The 6875-nt window shown below is 35.9% G+C and overlaps 1 protein-coding gene across 1 annotated transcript in view; it reads left to right on the forward strand.

Moving 5' to 3' along the window:
- Positions 1 to 6875, forward strand: part of ITGBL1 (integrin, beta-like 1 (with EGF-like repeat domains)) — a 156580-nt gene that overhangs the window by 59772 nt on the left and 89933 nt on the right. The window lies entirely within an intron of this gene.

The following is a 6875-nucleotide window of genomic DNA, read 5'->3' on the forward strand; positions in this document are numbered from 1 at the left end:
ATTTCAGTAGGCACAGAATCCCCAGGGTATGCTGTAAAGGTCTAGAAGACGTCTGGCTTTCACTGGAGGTAGCACAACATAAACAACTAAGACCCCAACCTTAAAGAGAGATTCATTTCAAGCATATTGACATAGAAAAAAAAAGTAACGATACCAACTTTCAGAAACAGCGGCAAGTTTTTCAGAAACTGCAACTCCAACAATTCTGAAAAAAGAGACTCAGAGATATGCTTCAGCTGAATGCAAGGCATAGTTATTGAGAAACTCAAATGGAACTAAACAGAATAGGACATTTTGCTGATCTTATCCTAGTGTAATCTGAAATATTTTTGCTAGCTTTACATCGGTGTAAAGTAGCAAAATCTGCTTCACTAACTATAGACAAGAAAGTCAACCAGTTGGAAAGAACTATTGAAAACATCTTCACTGTGCTGGTCTAGGCTGAAAGTGCAGAACAATGTTTTAATTTTTTACTTTCCCAAAATTTTCAACTCTTACAACTCAATCATCCTTCCTATGTAACATCCCAATTTAAAGCGGGAATCCATAATAACAAGTTCTTCATATTTCTTCACCTATTTCATGAAGTGTTTTTTAGATTTGAAAAGCACTTCATGAATCACTCAGTGGTTGCTAAAAATGAATAATAATGAGCCCAATTCAATTATCATGCCAGCTGCTGATTTCCTTCTGATGGCTGACTTCATGCTATAGAGAGGAATCCTTATGCTAAATCTCACCTGCCTGTAGGAAATTGATTCCATTACGATTTTAAAATGAGAACTGCCCTCAGTTGTGTTCTTACATAGAATAATTGGGCTTTAGTTGTTAAAAATAAGTGACAGCGAAGACATCTGAGTGTATTTTAATGTCTGGTCAAACAGCCTGGACCTTTGTACTCCAATATGAGACTTCTTTTGTAGTGAGAGTTACTGTGCTGTATCTAATGCTGCACAACCACATACATATTCTGGTATTCTACCAAAGGCAGTATGTCCAATAGTGTTGGCTTAATGAACCAAGAATTTATTTAAGAGCTTGGTCCTTGCAGTTTAACAAGCACATGATTATAGTTCTACAATTGCCCCTAGATGGAATGCTCTTTTCATCTTACTGAGAAAAAGGTTGAATGTAATTTCAAAGATACTACGTTGTCTCATTGGGGTTTTTTTGTTTGTTTGTTTTTTAAACTAGCTATCTCTAATCATACATAACATCTGAAAGCTGTCAAACACCAAGAAATTTGTCCTTACCAAAATTTCTATGACAAAGTTAGTTATCATTATCGGCTTTATAAAGAAGAGAGTTTAAGATCATCTCTTCGAGCCCTGGTGATGTTGTCCTGTGCCAGAAGCTATCCAGAAAATGAAAGATCCAAGAGTTGAACCCAGTCACCTTTCTTTCAGTTCGAGGTCTTAACCTCAAGATCAGTCTCTTCTTATTTTCGTTTTCTGCTAAGTGGTTCCAAGGAGTCTGCATTTTTGTGCCACACCATTGCTCAGTAGACAAGATAATCACGACACATAGATATGCATACATTCACTCATGCTCTTAGGTGGCAAGAGCACGGTAGGTAAGAAAACAAGTCATTTGTTTTGACTGTTTGCATTGCCTATGGAAAGTTTAACCACTAGGATGCAGCAGAGCTTTCAGCCATTGTGAACATTAGTATGAAATAAAAAAAATCTGAACCGAAACTGGTACAAAGGTGGAGAGAATCTTTTCCAGTGGGAGGCACAGAAATAGCAATAGCACTGCTGAATGCTACAGTTTCTGTGGGCGAATAGAAATGGAAGCAATATTCCAAATCAGTTTCTGGTTTACCCAATAATTATGTAATATAATTGTTTTCATAAATTGATGGAGTTCAACCTATAACTAAGCTGATATCCTTCTCCTTTTTTATGCAAAGTGTGTCAGAATTTTTAACACCTGACATAGATTATTGTATAGATAAGTGAAGCAAAAGAAAATAAATGAACGAATCTTTATTTGCACGCATACATGTCTAGTGATGCACCGAACTCCAAAGTCCCACCAGTTAAGTTCGTGTATCCTATTCAATCATTGTATGCTTCCCAGTAGTTTAGTGAAGAAAGACAGCCAACCTCTGAGGACTCTCCAGCCCACACAGGACCTGAGTCACTCTGCAGAAGTGCCTGTCTCTCATGATGGATTACAGATGGATCTCAGCGAAATCAGGCTTCCAAATCGGTGCCTTGAATACATACAGTTCGGATGTGGATCCAGAACTTTTTGTCAGAGATTTAACCTTTGTGTCTTTGCTCTTGGACCTATAGGTATGCAACCATGTAGTAAAAAAACATTTTTAGAATGCACTTAGAATGAAGTTAAGAGTCTAAGGGCAAAAGCATGCGATCAGAGCCAAATGATTGTGGTTTAAATTGCCATCTTTCAGCTGAGATGTTTTAATTCCTAGCTTATTGCAGCTTTGCAAGTGGCTAAAATTCTACAAGTGTTTTCCCTGGAAAACTTGACTCGTCCTTCTGAGGTTTAGAGACCTAATGGTAATTTTCCAGCATAAATTGGACCCATGTCCATTTTACATACATTGTGTGTAGCATTTCAAAAGCAAGTTTGCTACCATTTTCTGTCCCTACTGATATATCTTCAAGAGGTACATCTCAGACTCTTTTCAGCTAAAGACTTAGTCACACCATCTTTCCACAGCTGACATGAGTATACGCTCAGGCTCTTCTTGTTGCTTCCAACTGGGGAGGCCTTAGCCTATGGCATCCTTTCCTTGTCCCTGCTGTGTGACCCTGTGCTTTGTATTTCTAGTTTCAATCCACTTCTATTACTTCAGTCCTTCAGACTGTCAGTCCAGTTCATTCTGTATGATTTTCCATCTTCACCTTTCTACTGAGGGCTTATGGGTTTGCGTCATTGGCAAATGTTGTTAGCATAGTCTGACTTTTTGTATCAATATCAGTAAACACATTTGGTTCCAAAAACATCCTTTGAAACATCACCAGTAATCTTTTTCTATCCCAGCAATATCCCTTTTGGTCCTAATGTTGTTTCCTACCCTTAAACCAAGTTGTGATTCTTTTACATTTCTAGAGTACCTTATCCAGAATAATTTTTTTTTCCTAAGTGGCATTGTATCCAATATATATGATCATATCAGCTAGATTTCCTGTGTTCCTTTTCTTAAAATATCAGTCATCTTATAAAGCAAGATGCCAGGTTAATTTGGCATAATGACAGTCTATTTTGGGATAAAGCTGTTATTCATTATATTCCATTTTTCATTACATCAGTGTCTCTAGCTATGCAATGCTTCATAATTGTTTCAAATCCTTGCACAGCTCATGAGGTCAGAGCCACTTGTTTTTATGTTGCCTGGATCACGTACATCCCTTTTTCTTAAAAGAAAAAAAGTTAGGTATTTATTTTTCAGACATTTGATTGCTAGCCTGATAGATTCATTAAAAGTCTTTGTTATTAAAGTGGCCTTTCATGTGCAAGTATTGTAAGTACTCTCAAGTGGAGATTATGGGGTCTCGCCCTCCTGGTCTAGACACTTCCTTAAAAACAGTTTTATGTCTTTGTTTTGTTCTCATCTTAGATGAGTAATTTTCATTTCCACAGTCTGTATCATTAGCCACACTGCATTTGCTACTGTAGTCAACATCCCCATATTAATTTTGTTTTGGACTGTCTGTAAATTATCTGTAATCTTAACTGCTTTTTGCTGCTTGGTGAAGCCACTCTTTTTCCTGTTTTCTTTTTATTTGGATGATGAAAGTACATTTTAGTACTTGCAATTTTGCAAGATCTGACCCTGCCTAACATTTTCTGTTCTCACTTTCTCCATATATTTTCTGACATCTGACAGTTTTCCTTGCGTATTAGTTTCATTTTCCACCCTACAAGCTTTCTGCATACTCCAGATATACTCTCTGAGGTGACTGCTCATCTAGTTAGAAATCGAGACCTTTGTTATAATAGGTTTTTCCACATGTTTGAAGCTGCAAGTTTTTCACAGGCCGCAGTCAGTCTTTTTCTTAAAGGAACTCTAGCACTTCCTTGAGTCTTCATTATTTCCCTTTTTTTCTGTTTTTTTTTAAAGTGAAATTCTGATTTATTTATGTTTAGCATGTTACAGCCATTTTTTAAAAAATGGAATGAATATGTCATCACTTACTCTGAGATATAGTTTTCTTGACCAACTATTTAATAAGGTCTTGTAGCTCACTTTCCTTGCGTGATGTGTCACATCCTCAGATACCTGGGTCTACCCCTTATTGGTAGAATTTATTTTCTGGGAAGTTACAGTATCACCTCGCAGCTTTCATAGTGCTATTTAGTCCTTATTTACTATTTTATAATATTATTTGCTTTCTAAGCAATACAGAAATTTATATACAACAAAAGGGATCCTACACAAACCTTTCTGAAAGGAATCTGAAACCAATTAGAAACCTTTTGTACCCTCTGTAATTTTCTTACAACTTATCACACACTTGGTCTATAGTTCATCACATCACCATTTTTGCCATGAGGAAGACCATAAAATTGGTACACATGGATGTGGGAAATAAGCAAAAAAAGGATTACTATATCAAACTGACTTGCAGATCTACTGCATCATCTATGTGACAGGGAAGAGGCAGTGAGTTACACAAGCCATTGCAGGCAGTTTTGTGGCCTTCTACACTTCAATATAGTTCTCTCACCCAAATTTTTGGGCAGAATGTTACCACTGCTTTACAATTAAAAAAAATATCCAATTGGCAAAATTAGGATATTTTAAGGGGGTGGTCAAGGTGAAAATCATTAATACAGTCTTACAAATTCATATTAGTTAAATTCCTTATAGTTTCTTTCGGTTGCATGCAAGAGATCTTCCATTATTTCTCTCAGTTAATTTCATTAATTTCAGGTTTTTGTATTTTGTTGTTAAATAAAGGCAAGAAAATGCGCCTTATGGCTACTCTCATGGAATTATTTTATTAATTTTCTTTAAGCAGGCTGTATGAATTTTAAGTGAAATTATTTTTTTCCTTTATGTACCGCATGTTAGATTAGTGCATCTCTGAGAGAGGTTAGTGTGGCTGGACTGTCAGTACTAACCAGCAGAGGCTTCTGCCTTACTTTGTCATTTAGACATGGGAACAGGAAAATCAGTCCTCCTTTTATTAGAGCATCTTTTCTTCAGCAGCAGACATCAAACTGTTAAATCACAAGAGTGCCTAACATGGAAAATGCAAAGTCACTGTGATAAGTAATCCTTGAAAGGAAGGAAAATATAGGGAGATGGTTATGTTTTGTCTTTAGTTTTTTTAAGCTACCCTAGGACTTATCACCATTTTCCAGGATGGCTTAGGCTATCACCTGTCAGTGAAGCAGAGTAATTACAAGAGTAGGTTTTTATTATATATTTTATATCCTTTTTTTTTTCCTTGTCCTTTACCAACGGAGTTATTCAGCAATTTTTAAGGTGGCAACTCCTGTTTTAAAACAAGAACTAACATGATTCTCTCATATGTTTTTCAACTATGTTTTTTTCAGCTATTGAACTGTATCTTGTCTTAGGACCGTCTCGGAAGGCAAACAACATCTTATTGAGCAACAAAAGATACTCCTCTTACTCTTTAAAATTTTCTATTTACAATAGTTATTTAAATTCATTCTTACTGGCAGTAGGCTGGGCTCGTATTTTCAGGCAGTTGACTAACTGCAGGCAACAGATGCATTTAAAATAGACTGCAATAAGATTCTATTTTTGAGATGTAGTGATTGGAAGGGAATCTTCTGTCAATCAGATATACATTAAAATGGTATTTATTTTAAAATTGAATATTCTAGTTTAAAAGATTTGCAATTGTTTTCACATTTACTACCTAAAATTGTAAAGGAATGCTAAAGAATTAAGTGATAGAAATTTGCACCTGGAATTCAGTGTGGAACATGATACTTAATGTGCAACATAAATAGTGTAATTTGTCAATTAATCTGCAAATTTGGGTATTTTTAAGGAAAACTAAAGAACTTACACTTTCCTTACTTTTATAATTCTTCATGCTATGAGATCTATTACAAATTTTAAGCAATGTATTATTCAACTGATTGAAGGCTAGCATGCCACATCCTAATAGATTGAGCAGCTGCATCGGTTCTTTAAGATACTTCACACTTAGCAAATAATCATAAGTAAATATAGTCTTATGAGTATCAAAATATACTACATTGCCGATATTGTGTCAATATTTAAAGATAAAAGTCTGTTTTGCAGCAGCAACCCAGTAGAGTCTAAGTGGGTGGGAGAGGGCTGGAGGAACCAGTAGCCAGAGGAAGATTCAGGAAGAAGGATTTGCACCTTTCAGTTGAGGTAGGAGTTGCAGCTGCTGCTGCATGAGGGAGTTACTGCTTGCTGCTGTAGCTGCCCCTATCCATGCTGCTTTTCAGGGTTTGTACCATAATTGTTAATCCTGTGTCCTCAGGCTGCAGTTTCTAGCTGTTCTTTGCCTACAGCTGGCCAAGGAGGTGAATGGAGTCTCTGCACTTGGAGTTTTGTTGTGTTAATAATAGTTAACAGTAGACAAATATGGGAATGAGAAAGAGATGAAAGTAGTAAGAAAGCCCATTGTTCATACAGGATGTTTTAGTTCTGTATTCCTTCTTAAAATAAGAATTTGTATGTAGACCTATCAAAATTGCATACATTAGATTTCAAAGTCATGGTGATTTCAGATGTCTCCTCATATTTAAGATCATATTTATTCATTTCTATTTTTAGTTGCATATGAACTACGTTAAGTGAATCTGTTAATCATCTTCATTTAAAACTATAATTGATGGAATCTATTTTAAAAGCTGGATTAGAAAAGATAACTTTCTGAATGAAA

This window comes from Pygoscelis adeliae, unplaced genomic scaffold, assembly GCF_000699105.1.
Source record: "Pygoscelis adeliae isolate BGI_AS28 unplaced genomic scaffold, ASM69910v1 Scaffold48, whole genome shotgun sequence".
Lineage (NCBI taxonomy): Eukaryota > Metazoa > Chordata > Aves > Sphenisciformes > Spheniscidae > Pygoscelis > Pygoscelis adeliae.